Here is an 18,381-nt window from a genome sequence, read left to right on the forward strand (position 1 = left end):
GGGCTCCTGGTATGTGACCAAGGCTAGATTGGATGGGCTCCTGGTAGGGGACCCAGGCTAGAATGGATGGGCTTCTGGTAGGGGGCCCAGGCTAGAATGGATGGGCTCCTGGTAGGGGACCCAGGCTAGAATGGATGGGCTCCTGGTAGGGGACCCAGGCTAGAATGGATGGGCTCCTGGTAGGGGACCCAGGCTAGAATGGATGGGCTCCTGGTAGAGGGCCCTGGCTAGAATGGATGGGCTCCTGGTAGGGGGGCCAGGCTAGAATGGATGGGCTCCTGGTAGGGGGCACAGGCTAGAATGGATGGGCTCCTGGTAGAGGGCCCAGGCTAGAATGGATGGGCTCCTGGTATGTCACCAAGGCTAGATTGGATGGGCTCCTGGTAGGGGACCCAGGCTAGAATGGATGGGCTTCTGGTTGGGGCACAGGCTAGAATGGATGGGCTCCTGGTAGGGGACCCAGGCTAGAATGGATGGGCTCCTGGTAGGGGACCCAGGCTAGAATGGATGGGCTCCTGGTAGGGGACCCAGGCTAGAATGGATGGGCTCCTGGTAGAGGGCCCTGGCTAGAATGGATGGGCTCCTGGTAGGGGGGCCAGGCTAGAATGAATGGGCTCCTGGTAGGGGGCACAGGCTAGAATGGATGGGCTCCTGGTATGTGACCAAGGCTAGATTGGATGGGCTCCTGGTAGGGGACCCAGGCTAGAATGGATGGGCTCCTGGTAGGGGACCCAGGCTAGAATGGATGGGCTCCTGGTAGGGGACCCAGGCTTGAATGGATGGGTTCCTGGTAGGGGGCCCAGGCTAGAATGGATGGGCTCCTGGTAGGGGACCAAGGCTAGTATGGATGGGCTCCTGGTAGGGGACCCAGGCTAGAATGGATGGGCTCCTGGTAGGGGGCCCAGGCTAGAATGGATGGGCTCCTGGGAGGAGGCCCAGTCTAGAATGGATGGGCTCCTGGTAGGGGGCCCAGGCTAGAATGGATGGGCTCCTGGTAGGGGCCCAGGCTAGAATGGATGGGCTCCTGGTAGGGGGCCCAGGCTAGAATGGATGGGCTCCTGGTATGTGACCAAGGCTAGATTGGATGGGCTCCTGGTAGGGGACCCAGGCTAGAATGGATGGGCTTCTGGTAGGGGGCCCAGGCTAGAATGGATGGGCTCCTGGTAGGGGACCCAGGCAAGAATGGATGGGCTCCTGGTAGGGGACCCAGGCTAGAATGGATGGGCTCCTGGTAGGGGACCCAGGCTTGAATGGATGGGCTCCTGGTAGGGGACCCAGGCTAGAATGGATGGGCTCCTGGTAGAGGGCCCTGGCTAGAATGGATGGGCTCCTGGTAGAGGGCCCTGGCTAGAATGGACGGGCTCCTGGTAGGGGGGCTAGGCTAGAATGGATGGGCTCCTGGTAGGGGACCCAGGCTAGAATGGATGGGCTCCTGGTAGGGGACCCAGGCTAGAATGGATGGGCTCCTGGTAGGGACCCAGGCTAGAATGGATGGGCTTCTGGTAGGGGACCCAGGCTAGAATGGATGCGCTCCTGGTAGGGGACCCAGGCTAGAATGGATGGGCTCCTGGTAGGGGGCCCAGGCTAGAATGGATGGGCTCCTGGTATGTGACCAAGGCTAGATTGGATGGGCTCCTGGTAGGGGACCCAGGCTAGAATGGATGGGCTCCTGGTAGGGGACCCAGGCTAGAATGGATGGGCTCCTGGTAGGGGACCCAGGCTTGAATGGATGGGCTCCTGGTACGGGGCCCAAGCTAAAATGGATGGGCTCCTGGTAGGTGGCCCAGGCTAGATTGGATGGGCTCCTGGTAGGGGGCCCAGGCTAGAATGGATGGGCTCCTGGTAGGGGGCCCAGGCTAGAATGGATGGGCTCCTGGTAGGGACCGAGGCTAGAATGGATGGGCTCCTGGTAGGGGGCCCAGGCTAGAATGGATGGGCTCCTGGTAGGTGACCAAGGCTAGAATGGATGGGCTCTTGGTAGGGGACCCAGGCTAGAATGGATGGGCTCCTGGTAGGGGGTCCAGGCTAAAATGGATGGGCTCCTGGTTGGGGACCCAGGCTAGAATGGATGGGCTCCTGGTTGAGGACCTAGGTTAGAATGGATGGGCTCCTGGTAGGGGACCCAGGCTAGAATGGATGGGCTCCTGGTAGGGGACCCAGGCTAGAATGGATGGGCTCCTGGTAGGGGACCCAGGCTAGAATGGATGGGCTCCTGGTAGAGGGCCCTGGCTAGAATGGATGGGCTCCTGGTAGGGGGGCCAGGCTAGAATGGATGGGCTCCTGGTAGGGGACCCAGGCTAGAATGGATGGGCTCCTGGTAGGGACCCAGGCTAGAATGGATGGGATCCTGGTAGGAGGCCCAAGCTAGAATGGATGGGCTCCTGGTAGTGGACCCAGACTAGAATGGATGGGCTCCTGGTAGGGGGCCCAGGCTAAAATGGATGGGCTCCTGGTAGGGGGCCCAGGCTAGAATGGATGGGCTCCTGGTAAGGGACCCAGGCTAGAATGGATGGGCTCCTGGTAGGGGACCAAGGCTAGAATGGATGGGCTCCTGGTAGGGGACTCAGGCTAGAAATGATGGGCTCTTGGTAGAGGGCCCAGGCTATAATGGATGGACTCCTGGTAGGGACCCAGGCTAGAATGGATGGGTTCCTGGTAGGGGGCACAGGCTAGAATGGATGGGCTCCTGGTAGGTGACCAAGGCTAGAATGGATGGGCTCTTGGTAGGGGACCCATGCTAGAATGGATGGGCTCCTGGTAGGGGGTCCAGGCTAAAATGGATGGGCTCCTGGTTGGGGACCCAGGCTAGAATGGATGGGCTCCTGGTTGAGGACCTAGGTTAGAATGGATGGGCTCCTGGTAGGGGACCCAGGCTAGAATGGATGGGCTCCTGGTAGGGGACCCAGGCTAGAATGGATGGGCTCCTGGTAGGGGACCCAGGCTAGAATGGATGGGCTTCTGGTAGGGGGCCCAGGCTAGAATGGATGGGCTCCTGGTAGGGGGCCCAGGCTAGAATGGATGGGCTCCTGGTAGGGGACCCAGGCTAGAATGGATGGGCTCCTGGTAGGGGACCCAGGCTAGAATGGATCGGCTCCTGGTAGGGGACCCAGGCTAGAATGGATGGGCTCCTGGTAGGGGACCCAGGCTAGAATGGATGGGCTCCTGGTAGGGGGCCCAGGCTAGAATGGATGGGCTCCTGGTAGGGGGCCCAGGCTAGAATGGATGGGCTCCTGGTAGGGGGCCCAGGCTAGAATGGATGGGCTCCTGGTAGAGGGCCCTGGCTAGAATGGATGGGCTCCTGGTAGGGGGCCCAGGCTAGAATGGATGGGCTCCTGGTAGGGGGCCCAGGCTAGAATGGATGGGCTCCTGGTAGGGGGCCCAGCCTAAAATGGATGGGCTCTTGGTAGGGGGCCCAGGCTAGAATGGATGGGCTCCTGGTAGGGGACCCAGGCTAGAATGGATGGGCTCCTGGTAGGGGACCCAGGCTCGAATGGATGGGCTCCTGGTAGGGGGCCCAGGCTAGAATGGATGGGCACCTGGGAGGGGGCCCAAGCTAGAATGGATGGGCTCCTGGTAGGTGGCCCAGGCTAGAATGGATGGGCTCCTGGTAGGGGGCCCAGGCTAGAATGGATGGGCTCCTGGTAGGGGGCCCAGGCTAGAATGGATGGGCTCTTGGTAGGGACCCAGGCTAGAATGGATGGGCTCCTGGTAGGGGGCCCAGGCTAGAATGGATGGGCTCCTGGTATGTGACCAAGGCTAGATTGGATGGGCTCCTGGTAGGGGACCCAGGCTAGAATGGATGGGCTCCTGGTAGGGGGCCCAGGCTAGAATGGATGGGCTCCTGGTAGGGGACCCAGGCTAGAATGGATGGGCTCCAGGTAGGGGACCCAGGCTAGAATGGATGGGCTCCTGGTAGGGGACCCAGGCTAGAATGGATGGGCTCCTGGTAGGGGACCCAGGCTAGAATGGATGGGCTCCTGGTTGGGGACCCAGGTTAGAATGGATGGGCTCCTGGTAGAGGGCCCTGGCTAGAATGGATGGGCTCCTGGTAGGGGGGCCAGGCTAGAATGGATGGGCTCCTGGTAGGGGACCCAGGCTAGAATGGATTAGCTCCTGGTAGGGACCCAGGCTAGAATGGATGGGCTCCTGGTAGGGGACCCAGGCTAGAATGGATGGTCTCCTGGTAGGGGACCCAGGCTAGAATGGATGGTCTCCTGGTAGGGGGCCCAGGCTAGAATGGATGGGCTCCTGGTAGGGGACCCAGGCTAGAATGGATGGGCTCCTGTTAGGGGACCCAGGCTAGAATCGATGGACTCCTGGTAGGGGACCCAGGCTAGAATGGATGGGCTCCTGGTAGGGGGCCCTGGCTAGAATGGATGGGCTCCTGGTAGGGGGCCCATGCTAGAATGGATGGGCTCCTGGTAGGGGACCCAGGCTAGAATGGATGGGCTCCTGGTAGGGGACCCAGGCTAGAATGGATGGGCTCCTGGTAGGGGACCCAGGCTAGAATGGATGGGCTCTTGGTAGGGGACCCAGGCTAGAATGGATGGGCTCCTGGTTGGGGACCCAGGTTAGAATGGATGGGCTCCTGGTAGAGTGCCCTGGCTAGAATGGATGGGCTCCTGGTAGGGGGGCCAGGCTAGAATGGATGGGCTCCTGGTAGGGGACCCAGGCTAGAATGGATGGGCTCCTGGTAGGGACCCAGGCTAGAATGGATGGGCTCCTGGTAGGGGACCCAGGCTAGAATGGATGGTCTCCTGGTAGGGGACCCAGGCTAGAATGGATGGTCTCCTGGTAGGGGGCCCAGGCTAGAATGGATGGGCTCCTGGTAGGGGACCCAGGCTAGAAAGGATGGGCTCCTGTTAGGGGACCCAGGCTAGAATCGATGGACTCCTGGTAGGGGACCCAGGCTAGAATGGATGGGCTCCTGGTAGGGGGCCCTGGCTAGAATGGATGGGCTCCTGGTAGGGGGCCCAGGCTAGAATGGATGGGCTCCTGGTAGGGGGCCCAGGCTATAATGGATGGGCTCCTGGTAGGGGGCCCAGACTAGAATGGATGGGCTCCTGGGTAGGGAGACCAGGGTGGAATGGATGGGCTCCTGGTAGGGGACCCAGGCTAGAATGGATGGGCTCCTGGTAGGGGACCCAGGCTAGAATGGATGGGCTCCTGGTAGAGGGCCCTGTCTAGAATGGATGTGCTCCTGGTAGGGGGCCCAGGCTAGAATCGATGGGCTCCTGGTAGGGGACCCAGGCTAAAATGGATGGGCTCCTGGTAGGGGGCCCAGGCTAGAATGGATGGACTCCTGGTAGGGGACCCAGGCTAGAATGGATGGGCTCCTGGTAGGGGACCCAGGCTAGAATGGATGGGCTCCTGGTTGGGGACCCAGGTTAGAATGGATGGGCTCCTGGTAGAGGGCCCTGGCTAGAATGGATGGGCTCCTGGTAGGGGGGCCAGGCTAGAATGGATGGGCTCCTGGTAGGGGACCCAGGCTAGAATGGATGGGCTCCTGGTAGGGACCCAGGCTAGAATGGATGGGCTCCTGGTAGGGGACCCAGGCTAGAATGGATGGTCTCCTGGTAGGGGACCCAGGCTAGAATGGATGGTCTCCTGGTAGGGGGCCCAGGCTAGAATGGATGGGCTCCTGGTAGGGGACCCAGGCTAGAATGGATGGGCTCCTGTTAGGGGACCCAGGCTAGAATCGATGGACTCCTGGTAGGGGACCCAGGCTAGAATGGATGGGCTCCTGGTAGGGGGCCCTGGCTAGAATGGATGGGCTCCTGGTAGGGGGCCCAGGCTAGAATGGATGGGCTCCTGGTAGGGGGCCCAGGCTAGAATGGATGGGCTCCTGGTAGGGGGCCCAGACTAGAATGGATGGGCTCCTGGGTAGGGAGACCAGGGTGGAATGGATGGGCTCCTGGTAGGGGACCCAGGCTAGAATGGATGGGCTCCTGGTAGGGGACCCAGGCTAGAATGGATGGGCTCCTGGTAGAGGGCCCTGTCTAGAATGGATGTGCTCCTGGTAGGGGGCCCAGGCTAGAATCGATGGGCTCCTGGTAGGGGACCCAGGCTAAAATGGATGGGCTCCTGGTAGGGGGCCCAGGCTAGAATGGATGGACTCCTGGTAGGGGACCCAGGCTAGAATGGATGGGCTCCTGGTAAAGGACCCAGGCTAGATTGGATGTCCTCCTGGTAGGGGGCCCAGGCTAGCTGCACAGAGGAAAACACCCGCCAATGTGTCAGTGGGGTTCAGCAACGCCAGCTGTTCCCCTGCTGTGTAGCCGGCAACGTGTCCTGCAAACGCCACGCAGACACCTGAACTGAAGTTATAGGGACCCTGCCCCCCCCCCCGGCATTTGTATGTATAACAGCCATCTTGTACAGCTGTAATGCTGCATTTGTACAAGGTGGTTCAAATTTTTTTCTCCTTGCACACGTCGAACTCAACACGTAAAAAATGTGTCCCCTGAGACCATTACACCGTCCCCGAGGTGTGACTTGCCTTTCTAATGATACGCAGCAACCCCCTTGGTAGCACTGCCCATTTTATGACATCATTGGTTGGCTGGCTGCGCCTGTGCGTCCTCCCTGCCCGACACAACGCCCCTCGTTGTCTTATTTATTTTGACTGCGAGGGTGTGATTGATGGGCATGAGCAGTCCATATCTTCGCCTGTCTTCACTCATCTCCTTCCGCCTTCTTCAGACTGTGCGGCTTCATGGCCGTGGCATGCGATAAGGGATCAGCTGACGCCGCATAGTCTGAAGCGGGTGTAAGGACACGAGTGAGAGGCGAACATATTTACTGGGCAAGGCCATGAATCCCAGCCCCGCAGTGTGAATTTATGAAAAGACACTGCGGGTCTGGGATTCATGGCCATCGCTAACCGCACCGGCCGACATGAAATGAGGTGAGAAGACAGGCAACGCTAAAAGCGCATGGCCAAGGGATAACACAAGAGCGCAGACTTCTGTACAGCAAATAACGACGCTCAGGAGGCTGCGCCCAGCACCAAGGTGGGATTTTTTGACAGCTGTGCTGCGTCTCATTAAGAAGGCAAGTCACGCCTCCAAGACAGTTTGACTGTATAAGGGGCTAAATTGTATACGTGTTTCATTCAGCGTGTGCAAGTATCAAAATTCATAGAGCAACCTTTTACTTGTGCAGCTTCTAGTTTGTAACACCTGAGGGGGGGTTAAAGGTTACCTTTGAAATTTGTTCAATTAGGCTTCGGCCTACACTCTGCTCCTCCTGCAGACCCTGGGCTCTAACACCGCCAGTTGGTGCCTGGAAGTGCTGGCTGCACAGAGCAAAACACCCGCCATTGTGTCAGTGGGGTTCAGCAACGCCAGCTGTTCCCCTGCTGTGTAGCCGGCAACGTGTCCTGCAAACGCAACGCAGACACAAAGCTGCTTCCAGTGCAGGCTTCGGCCTACACTCTGCTCCCCCTGTTTTCCCTTTGCTCCAACACCGCTAGTTGGGGCTCTAGGAAGACAATCTTGAATAGGTCCACATTCTGGTTCCAACACCGTCAGCTGGTTCTGGGGAGTGTCAAGGTCACTTAGACTCCAATACGTTGTCCCGTCATGTTGCGGTCGGGTTAGCCAACTCCATGGTGCCTCCAGTTTAGGAGCTTCCTATGTGGGCTGCGGGAATTGGCAATCAAGGCTGGTTCTGTAGTGCCAGTAGGCCAAGCTCCCCCTGTAGGACTGTTGGTGCTCGGTAACTGCGGCAGCCTCGCGGCCTAGCTGTTCTCTCCTCTCCTGTGGACCTTCTGGTCCACTGTTGTGAATTCTGTTGTCAAGCTCCCTCCTGTGGTCATGAATGGTACTTCGGCTGGTTCTGTCCATGGGCTTCCTCTGGTGGTTGTGAGTGGAGCTGCGGCTTCTGAGTTTCCTTCCACAGGTGACGAGGTTAATTCGTTAGCTGGCTGCTCTATTTAACTCCACTTAGATCATTGCTCCATGCCACCTGTCAATGTTCCAGTATTGGTCTAGTTCGCTCCTGGATCGTTCTTGTGACCTGTCTTCCCAGCAGAAGCTAAGTTCCTGCTTGTTTTTCTCTGGTTTGCTATTTTTCTGTCCAGCTTGCTATTTTGATTTTTGTCTTGCTTGCTGGAAGCTCTGGGATGCAGAGGGAGCGCCTCCACACCGTGAGTCGGTGCGGAGGGTCTTTTTGTGCCCTCTGCGTGGTCTTTTTGTAGTTTTTTGTGCTGACCGCAAAGTTACCTTTCCTATCCTCTGTCTGTTCAGTAAGTCGGGCCTCACTTTGCTAAATCTATTTAATCTCTGTGTTTGTAATTTTCATCTTTACTCACAGTCATTATATGTGGGGGGCTGCCTTTTCCTTTGGGGAATTTCTCTGAGGCAAGGTAGGCTTTATTTTTCTATCTCTAGGGCTAGCTAGTTTCTTAGGCTGTGTCGAGTTGCATAGGGAGCGTTAGGAGCAATCCACGGCTATTTCTAGTGTGTGTGATAGGATTAGGGATTGCGGTCAGCAGAGTTCCCACGTCTCAGAGCTCGTCCTATATTATTAGTACGGTAACTATCAGGTCATTCCGTGTGCTCTTAACCACCAGGTCCATTATTGTCCTTACCACCAGGTCATAACAGTACACGTGGCCCAAAGTATTAATGCATCTCAATAGAGGGATAAGAGAAGTTCTGAGACCATTTTTTTTTCTTTGCAGTGTGTTTTGTCTCTCTTTTCCCCTTTACCTCTGGGTGGTTCAAGATACAGGTGTAGATATGGACATTCAAGGTCTGTCCTCTTGTATGGATAATCTCACTGCAAGGGTACAAAACATTCAAGATTTTGTGGTTCAGAATCCGATGTTAGAGCCTAGGATTCCAATTCCTAATTTGTTTTTTGGGGATAGATCTAAGTTTCTGAATTTCAAAAATAATTGTAAATTGTTTCTTGCTTTGAAACCTCGCTCCTCAGGTGACCCTGTTCAACAACTAAAGATCATTATTTCTTTGTTACGTGGCGACCCTCAAGACTGGGCATTTTCCCTTGCGCCAGGAGATCCGGCATTGCGTGATGTTGATGCGTTTTTTCTGGCGCTCGGATTGCTTTATGATGAACCTAATTCAGTGGATTAGGCAGAGAAAATCTTGCTGGCTGTGTCAGGGTCAGGATGAGGTAGAAATATATTGTCAGAAGTTTAGGAAGTGGTCTGTACTCACTCAGTGGAATGAATGTGCCCTGGCAGCAATTTTCAGAAAGGGTCTCTCTGAAGCCCTTAAGGATGTCATGGTGGGATTTCCCATGCCTGCTGGTCTGAATGAGTCTATGTCTTTAGCCATTCAGATCGATCGACGCTTGCGTGAGCGTAAAGCTGTGCACCATTTGGCGGTATTATCTGAGCATAGACCTGAGCCTATGCAATGTGATAGGACTTTGACCAGAGCTGAACGGCAAGAACACAGACATCGGAATGGGCTGTGTTTTTACTGTGGTGATTCCACTCATGCTATCTCCGATTGTCCTAAGCGCACTAAGCGTTTCGCTAGGTCTGCCACCATTGGTATGGTACAGTCAAAATTTCTTTTGTCCGTTACTCTGATTTGCTCTTTGTCATCCTATTCTGTTATGGCATTTGTGGATTCAGGCACTGCCCTGAATTTGATGGACTTGGAGTTTGCTAGGCGCTGTGGTTTTTTCTTGGAGCCCTTGCAGTATCCTATTCCATTGAGAGGAATTGATGCTACGCCTTTGGCCAAGAATAAGCCTCAGTACTGGACCCAATTGACCAAGTGCATGGCTCCTGCACATCAGGAGGATATTCGCTTTTTGGTGTTGCATAATCTGCATGATGTGGTCGTTTTGGGGTTGCCATGGCTACAGGTCCATAATCCAGTATTGGATTGGAAATCTATGTCTGTGTCCAGCTGGGGTTGTCAGGGAGTACATGGTGATGTTCCATTTTTGTCTATTTCGTCATCCACCCCTTCTGAAGTCCCGGAGTTTTTGTCGGATTACCGGGATGTATTTGATGAGCCCAAATCTGGTGCCCTACCTCCTCATAGGGATTGCGATTGTGCTATTAATTTGATTCCTGGTAGTAAGTTTCCTAAGGGCCGACTGTTCAATTTATCTGTGCCAGAGCACGCCGCTATGCGGAGTTATGTAAAGGAATCCTTGGAGAAGGGTCATATTCACCCGTCGTCGTCACCATTGGGAGCAGGGTTCTCTTTTGTGGCCAAGAAGGATGGTTCTTTGAGACCTTGTATTGATTACCGCCTTCTTAATAAGATCACAGTCAAATTTCAGTACCCTTTGCCGCTGCTGTCGGATTTATTTGCTCGGATTAAGGGGGCTAGTTGGTTCACCAAGATAGATCTTCGTGGTGCGTATAATCTTGTGCGTATTAAACAGGGCGATGAATGGAAAACAGCATTTAATACGCCCGAGGGCCATTTTGAGTACCTGGTTATGCCATTCGGGCTTTCCAATGCTCCATCAGTATTTCAGTCCTTTATGCATGACATCTTCCGAGAGTACCTGGATAAATTCCTGATTGTATATTTGGATGATATTTTGGTCTTCTCGGATGATTGGGAGTCTCACGTGAAGCAGGTCAGAATGGTGTTCCAGGTCCTTCGTGCAAATTTTTTGTTTGTGAAGGGGTCAAAGTGTCTCTTTGGAGTTCAGAAGGTTTCATTTTTGGGTTTCATTTTTTCCCCTTCTACTATCGAGATGGACCCTGTTAAAGTCCAGGCCATTTATGATTGGACTCAGCCGACATCTGTGAAGAGTCTGCAAAAGTTCCTGGGCTTTGCTAATTTTTATCGTCGCTTCATCAGTAATTTTTCTAGTGTTGCTAAACCATTGACTGATTTGACCAAGAATGGTGCTGATGTGGTCAATTGGTCCTCGGCGGCTGTAGAGGCTTTTCAGGAGTTGAAGCGTGGTTTTTCTTCTGCCCCTGTGTTGTGCCAACCAGATGTTTCGCTCCCGTTTCAGGTCGAGGTTGATGCTTCTGAGATTGGAGCAGGGGCTGTTTTGTCGCAAAGAAGTTCTGATGGCTCGGTGATGAAACCATGTGCCTTCTTTTCTAGAAAGTTTTCGCCTGCTGAGCGCAATTATGATGTTGGCAATCGAGAGTTGTTGGCCATGAAGTGGGCATTCGAGGAGTGGCGTCATTGGCTTGAAGGAGCCAAGCATCGCGTGGTGGTCTTGACGGATCACAAGAATTTGACTTATCTCGAGTCTGCCAAACGGTTGAATCCTAGACAGGCTCGTTGGTCGCTATTTTTCTCCCGTTTTGATTTTGTGGTTTCGTACCTTCCAGGCTCTAAGAATGTGAAGGCTGATGCCCTGTCAAGGAGTTTTGTGCCCGACTCTCCGGGTGTTCCTGAGCCGGCCGGTATTCTCAAAGAGGGGGTAATTTTGTCTGCCATCTCCCCTGATTTGCGGCGGGTGCTGCAAAAATTTCAGGCTGATAGACCTGACCGTTGCCCAGCGGAGAAACTGTTTGTCCCTGATAAATGGACTAGTAGAGTTATCTCTGAGGTTCATTGTTCGGTGTTGGCTGGTCATCCTGGAATCTTTGGTACCAGAGATTTGGTGGCTAGATCCTTTTGGTGGCCGTCTTTGTCGCGGGATGTGCGTTCTTTTGTGCAGTCCTGTGGGACTTGTGCTCGGGCTAAGCCCTGCTGTTCTCGTGCCAGTGGGTTGCTTTTGCCCTTGCCGGTCCCGAAGAGGCCCTGGACGCATATCTCTATGGATTTTATTTCGGATCTCCCTGTCTCTCAAAAGATGTCGGTCATTTGAGTGGTTTGTGATCGCTTCTCTAAGATGGTCCATTTGGTACCCTTGTCTAAATTGCCTTCCTCCTCCGATTTGGTGCCATTGTTTTTCCAGCATGTGGTTCGTTTACATGGCATTCCGGAGAACATCGTTTCGGACAGAGGTTCCCAGTTTGTTTCGAGGTTTTGGCGAGCCTTTTGTGCTAGGATGGGCATTGATTTGTCTTTTTCCTCGGCTTTCCATCCTCAGACAAATGGCCAAACCGAACGAACTAATCAGACTTTGGAGACATATCTGAGATGCTTTGTTTCAGCTGATCAGGATGATTGGGTGCCCTTTTTGCCTTTGGCTGAGTTCGCCCTTAATAATCGGGCCAGCTCGGCTACTTTGGTTTCGCCGTTTTTCTGCAATTCTAGTTTCCATCCTCGTTTCTCTTCAGGGCAGGTTGAGTCTTCGGACTGTCCTGGTGTAGATACTGTGGTGGATAGGTTGCAGCAGATTTGGACTCATGTGGTGGACAATTTGACATTGTCCCAGGAGAAGGCTCAACGTTTCGCTAACCGCCGGCGCTGTGTGGGTCCCCGACTTCATGTTGGGGATTTGGTTTGGTTGTCGTCTCGTTATGTTCCCATGAAGGTTTCCGCTCCTAAGTTTAAGCCTCATTTCATTGGTCCGTATAAGATTTCTGAGGTTCTCAATCCTGTGTCATTTCGTTTGACCCTTCCAGCTTCTTTTGCCATCCATAATGTATTCCATAGGTCATTGTTGCGGAGATACATGGCGCCTGTGGTTCCATCCGTTGATCCTCCTGCCCCGGTGTTGGTTGAGGGGGAGTTGGAGTATGTGGTGGAGAAGATTTTGGATTCTCGTATTTCGAGATGGAAACTCCAGTACTTGGTCAAATGGAAGGGTTATGGTCAGGAAGATAATTCCTGGGTCTTTGCCTACGATGTTCATGCTGCCGATCTGGTTCGTGCCTTTCATTTGGCTCATCCTGGTCGGCCGGGGGGCTCTGGTGAGGGTTCGGTGACCCCTCCTCAAGTGGGGGGTACTGTTGTGAATTCTGTTGTCAAGCTCCCTCCTGTGGTCATGAATGGTACTTCGGCTGGTTCTGTCCATGGGCTTCCTCTGGTGGTTGTGAGTGGAGCTGCGGCTTCTGAGTTTCCTTCCACAGGTGACGAGGTTAATTCGTTAGCTGGCTGCTCTATTTAACTCCACTTAGATCATTGCTCCATGCCACCTGTCAATGTTCCAGTATTGGTCTAGTTCGCTCCTGGATCGTTCTTGTGACCTGTCTTCCCAGCAGAAGCTAAGTTCCTGCTTGTTTTTCTCTGGTTTGCTATTTTTCTGTCCAGCTTGCTATTTTGATTTTTGTCTTGCTTGCTGGAAGCTCTGGGACGCAGAGGGAGCGCTTCCGCACCGTGAGTCGGTGCGGAGAGTCTTTTTGCGCCCTCTGCGTGGTCTTTTTGTAGTTTTTTGTGCTGACCGCAAAGTTACCTTTCCTATCCTCTGTCTGTTCAGTAAGTCGGGCCTCACTTTGCTAAATCTATTTAATCTCTGTGTTTGTAATTTTCATCTTTACTCACAGTCGAGTTGCATAGGGAGCGTTAGGAGCAATCCACGGCTATTTCTAGTGTGTGTGATAGGATTAGGGATTGCGGTCAGCAGAGTTCCCACGTCTCAGAGTTCGTCCTATATTATTAGTAACTATCAGGTCATTCCGTGTGCTCTTAACCACCAGGTCCATTATTGTCCTTACCACCAGGTCATAACAGTCCACATCCTGGTTCCAGCACCGTCAGCTGGTTCCGGGCAGAGCCTTTGGCTTCGGTGCCTCCTTCTGGGTATCCGAGTTCCGCCAACGCCAGGCGGTCCTTGGTAGTGCTTTTTAGCGCGGGTACCTCATGCTTAGTAACCGGGTTCCAGCACCATCAGCTGGTCCTCGGTCGTGCCATTGGCTCTTGCACACTTGGCCAACGCATCCGGGTTCCAGTACCGTCAGCTGGTTCTCGGCAGTGTCTTTGTCACGGGTACTCCCTCGTGCCCAGCCTGGTTCCAGCACCGTCAGCTGGTTCCGGGTAGTGTCAAAGTCACTTAGACTCCAATACGTTGTCCCATCGTGTTGCGGTCGGGTTAGCCAACTCCATGGTGCCTCCAGTTTAGGAGCTTCCTATGTGGGCTGCGGTAATTGGCAATCAAGGCTGGTTCTGTAGTGCCAGTAGGCCAAGCTCCCCCTGTAGGACTGTTGGTGCTCGGTAACTGCGGCAGCCTCGCGGCCTAGCTGTTCTCTCCTCTCCTGTGGACCTTCTGGTCCACATCCTAGTTCCAGCACCGTCAGCTGGTTCCGGGCAGAGCCTTTGGCTTAGGTGCCTCCTTCTGGGTATCCGAGTTCCGCCAACGTCAGGCGGTCCTTGGTAGTGCTTTTTAGCATGGGTACCTCCTGCTTAGTAACTGGGTTCTAGCACCGTCAGCTGGTCCTCGGTCGTGCCATTGGCTCTTGCACACTTGGCCAACGCATCCGGGTTCCAGTACCGTCAGCTGGTTCTCGGCAGTGTCTTTGTCACGGGTACTCCCTCGTGCCCAGCCTGGTTCCAGCACCGTCAGCTGGTTCCGGGTAGTGTCAAAGTCACTTAGACTCCAATACGTTGTCCCATCGTGTTGCGGTCGGGTTAGCCAACTCCATGGTGCCTCCAGTTTAGGAGCTTCCTATGTGGGCTGCGGTAATTGGCAATCAAGGCTGGTTCTGTAGTGCCAGTAGGCCAAGCTCCCCCTGTAGGACTGTTGGTGCTCGGTAACTGCGGCAGCCTCGCGGCCTAGCTGTTCTCTCCTCTCCTGTGGACCTTCTGGTCCACATCCTAGTTCCAGCACCGTCAGATGGTTCCGGGCAGAGCCTTTGGCTTAGGTGCCTCCTTCTGGGTATCCGAGTTCCGCCAACGTCAGGCGGTCCTTGGTAGTGCTTTTTAGCATGGGTACCTCCTGCTTAGTAACCGGGTTCTAGCACCGTCAGCTGGTCCTCGGTCGTGCCATTGGCTCTTGCACACTTGGCCAACGCATCCGGGTTCCAGTACCATCAGCTGGTTCTCGGCAGTGTCTTTTGCTCTTGTACCTTCTGCTTCCCATCCTGGTTCCAGTACCGTCAGCTGGTTCCGGGCAGAGCCTTTGGCTTAGGTGCCTCCTTCTGGGTATCCGAGTTCCACCAACGTCAGGTGGTCCTTGGTAGTGCTTTCAGGCACGGGTACCTCCTGCTTTGTAACCAGGTTCCAGTAACGTCAGCTGGTCCTCAGTAGTTCCATTGGCTCTTGGACCTTCGGCTACCCATCCGGGTTCCAGTACCGTCAGCTGGTTCTCGGCAGTGTCCTTTGCTCTTGTGCCTTCTGCTCCCCATCCTAGTTCCAGTACTGTCAGCTGGTTCCGGGCAGAGCCTTTGGCTTAGGTGCCTCCTTCTGGGTATCCGAGTTCCACCTACGTCAGGTGGTCCTTGGTAGTGCTTTCTGGCACGGGTACCTCCTACTTAGTAACCGGGTTCCAGTAACGTCAGCTGGTCCTCGGTAGTTCCATTGGCTCTTGGACCTTCGGCTACCCATCCGGGTTCCAGTACCGTCAGCTGGTTCTCGGCAGTGTCTTTTGCTCTTGTGCCTTCTGCTCCCCATCCTGGTTCCAGTACCGTCAGCTGGTTCCGGGCAGAGCCTTTGGCTTAGGTGCCTCCTTCTGGGTATCCGAGTTCCACCTACGTCAGGTGGTCCTTGGTAGTGCTTTCTGGCACGGGTACCTCCTGCTTAGTAACCGGGTTCCAGTAACGTCAGCTGGTCCTAGGTAGTTCCATTGGCTCTTGGACCTTCGGGTAGCCATCAGAGTTCCAGTTCCATCAGCTGGTTCTCGGCATTTTCTCAGCCTTCTTGTACCTTCTGCTACATTTCCAAGTTCAAGACCCTAAAGACAACGACCCGGAAGACCACCCCTAAGATGACGACGACACCAGAGACGACAACCACTGAGATGACGGCGACCCTGGAGACGACGACCCTGAAGACCACCCCGATGACGACGACGACGATGACGACTCCGGAGACGATGACCCTGGAGACGACGACCCTGGAGACGACGACATGGAAGACCGAGAGGCAGAAGAACAAGAGGCTGCAGAACAAAGAGCAGAAGAACATTAAGCATAACACTTAATATCAGAGCAAAAGATATTATCTAAATTATATGCAGAAGAAGACTAAGCAGTGTATGGGGGTGAGTCCGTTCCTCCTCGTGGTGCCCCTGGATAAAGCCTGATGCTGCAGGCCAAACTGAACGCGGACAAATGTCAGAGCGCGGCAGGACTTCTCTCTGGATCTTCAGTCACTAAAGATCCAGAGGTGAAATGGTCAGTCATCACAGTGTCACGGTGGGTGAGTATGATCTCTGTCTGTCTGTGTGTCTGTCTGTGTGTGTGTGTCTGTCTGTGTATCTTTCTTGCAGCTCCTGTCCTACACAGTAGCATACTGTATATGCAGGTCCACACTGTATCCTGCATTACAGTGTGTCTGTGTATACTGTATGTATATAGTGTGGACCTGTTTACAGTATAGTGCTGTGTATACACTTTATACAGCCCTTCAGCCTCTATTCTATATACAGCCAGCAACACAACAGCCTCTGATATATACAGCCCGGCAGCAGCCCCTCATATATCTACAGCCAAACAGCAGCTTCTAATATATACAGCCCAGCAGCCCCTCATATATATATATACAGCTCAGAAGAAGCCCCTCATATATATAAAGCCCAGCAGAATCCTCTCATACATATACAGCCCAGAAGAAGCCTCTCATACATATACAGCCAGCACAGCAACAGCCTCTGATATATACAGGCAAATAGCCTCTGATATATATAGCCCGGAAGCAGCCCCTTATGTATATATATATATATACATAATATATATGTATATATATAGTATATATGTATATGTATATATGTATATAGTAATAGTATATATGTATATATACTTAGTAACCGGGTTCCAGTAACGTCAGCTGGTCCTCGGTAGTTCCATTGGCTCTTGGACCTTCGGCTACCCATCCGGGTTCAAGTACCGTCAGCTGGTTCTCGGCAGTGTCTTTTGCTCTTGTGCCTTCTGCTCCCCATCCTGGTTCCAGTACCGTCAGCTGGTTCCGGGCAGAGCCTTTGGCTTAGGTGCCTCCTTCTGGGTATCCGAGTTCCACCTACGTCAGGTGGTCCTTGGTAGTGCTTTCTGGCACGGGTACCTCCTGCTTAGTAACCGGGTTCCAGTAACGTCAGCTGGTCCTCGGTAGTTCCATTGGCTCTTGGACCTTCGGGTAGCCATCCGAGTTCCAGTTCCATCAGCTGGTTCTCGGCATTTTCTCAGCCTTCTTGTACCTTCTGCTACATTTCCAAGTTCAAGACCCTAAATACATATATATACATACAGCCCAGCAGAAACCCCTCATATATAAATATATATATATATATATATATACAGCCCAGCAGAAGCCCCTCATATATATACAGCCCAGCAGAAGCCTCTCATACATATACAGCCGAGCAGAATCCCTTCATATATATACAGCCCAGCAGCAGCCTCTCATACATACAGTATACAGCTAGCACAGCAACAGCCTTGAGATATATATTCAGCCCGGCAGCAGCCCCTTATATATATATATATATATATATATATATATATATATATATATATATATACAGCCCAGCAGAAGCCCCTCATATATATATATATATATATATACAGCTCAGCAGAAGCTCCTCATATATATATATACAGCTCAGCAGAAGCCCTTCATATATATACAGCTCAGTAGAAGCCCCTCATATATATACAGCCCAGCACCAGCTCCTCATATATATATATACAGCCCAGCAGAAGCCCCTCATATGCAGCGCCCCAGAGACCTGGTCGTTGCAGTATGGCCCCAAGGCGAGTAGCGGTACGTCCGATGGCACTAAAGAGTTCTCCTGACCAGGTATCACCAGAACACATTACACTTCACACTCCGGCCACTAGGGGGAGAAAAAGGCTTCATTTATTGGGCCACTCCTCACACTGGTAAAACTATGTGCCCATCGGACCGGCCGGTCTCTGATAGCCTGGTTGAACGTGCTCTGGACTGAGTGTACTGAAGCCTTCAGTAAAAGGTAAAGAGACTGCAACCCTGTGTCCTCGTTATTGCCTGCACCTCACACCATCACCATCCGCCCTACTGGGAAGCCCTGAGGACATACTTCACCTGTGGGAAGGTATACCATCCAGCTGCTATTCCATCACCCCAGCGGACCCTACAGCAGCGTCGGTCACCCTGACCAAACACCACAGGTGGCGTCACGAATTCCTGACAGACTATACTATCACCTTCATTGGACGCCCCTTAGCAGGGTCGCGGACCGGGTCTAGCCACCGTGACAGCCTCAGAACCGAACCAGGGAGGCCCGGTACCGAAACGTCATGGCCCTGTGTCTGGGGGCGCTCCAACTTGGCGTCATGAACAGGATCGTACTTAAGCCTCAGAAGCAGGTCATGTGTGCCTTGGAACTGTGATTGAAACGTGTTGGACTGTGATTTATTGCAAAGACTGTGAATTGCTATTGACGCATGATTCCCGCCAA

This window comes from Ranitomeya imitator, chromosome 1 (assembly GCF_032444005.1).
Source record: "Ranitomeya imitator isolate aRanImi1 chromosome 1, aRanImi1.pri, whole genome shotgun sequence".
NCBI lineage: Eukaryota > Metazoa > Chordata > Amphibia > Anura > Dendrobatidae > Ranitomeya > Ranitomeya imitator.